The 1,068-nt window shown below is 32.6% G+C and overlaps 1 protein-coding gene across 1 annotated transcript in view; it reads left to right on the top strand.

Moving 5' to 3' along the window:
• Positions 1-1,068, top strand: part of HCN1 (hyperpolarization activated cyclic nucleotide gated potassium channel 1) — a 670,899-nt gene that overhangs the window by 305,241 nt on the left and 364,590 nt on the right. The gene's annotated exons all lie outside the window — the stretch shown is intronic.

Below are 1,068 nucleotides of genomic sequence, written 5' to 3'. Positions count from 1 at the left end.
CTATGAATCAGAATCGACTCGGTGGCACTGAGTTTGGTTTGTTTATTTTTATATGCAGTAGAGGCCTAAGGGCAATAAGGATAAAAAATAGTTGTGATATCACTGGGAAACAGAGGAAGAAGAATTTATTCTTTTGTGGTAGAACTAAAGTTGAAGAGAAAATCAGAGCCATATACATTTATTTTATTTTATTAAAGTTTATCTTACATTTAAATTAAACATTCTAGGTTTAATATGAGGCATAAATTGGCCAATTAAATTCACCAGTAAATAATGTAAATTTTACATGTTTAAAAATCACAAGACCTTGTAAGATGGAGAAATGGAAAATAATTTTAGCCTACTGTAGTAGTGCCTAATACATTTGACTGCTAACCAGAAGGCTGGTGGTTCGAACTCACCAGCCACTCCTCTGAAGGAAGACTGGGCAATCTATTTCCGTAGTGATACCGCCTTTGAAACCCAAGGAGGGGTCACTATGAGACCTCAGTGAGATAGGCACTAAGGGTTTAAATGTAGCATTTTAAATTTAGCATTACCAGTTATAGCACATGCAGATACATTGAATCACGTGGAAACTGTTCTATTAATCACTTATTATGGACTAAGGACTTCAACTCCAATTTTTCTGGAATAGCTACTTCATATGTTTCAATTTCTTGTGGAAAACTGATTGTCGAATATACAAATGTTAGAAGCTAGTGAAGATTCTTGTATTCCCAGGTTTGAATGAATGTCCATGGTTTATAAAATTTTTTATTAAGACATTTGCTATGGATTGCTTAGGAAAATATTTACATGTTTAGAACTTCATATATATGGAAAAATGAATGTATGCATGCATATTTGTATGCAAACTTACATACTGAAGCTAGCTGGAAATGTTTTTAAATCATTTAAACCTTTTTAAAAAAGATACGAATTTAAGCAATTATGTACTGGAACATACTATGAGCACATGCCATTGAGAATGAAAGAAATTTGGTTGATTTAAATAATAATGAATATCTAGAAAATATGGAATGAGCATGTTGTTGTTGTTGTTGTTATGTGCCGTCGAGTCAAACC

This window comes from Orycteropus afer, unplaced genomic scaffold (assembly GCF_000298275.1).
Source record: "Orycteropus afer afer isolate SDZICR_OR568_19922 unplaced genomic scaffold, OryAfe1.0 scaffold00277, whole genome shotgun sequence".
Taxonomy (NCBI): Eukaryota; Metazoa; Chordata; class Mammalia; order Tubulidentata; family Orycteropodidae; genus Orycteropus; species Orycteropus afer.
The sequence above is the reverse complement of the archived record's forward strand: the minus strand, read 5'-3'. Positions and strand labels throughout refer to the sequence as shown.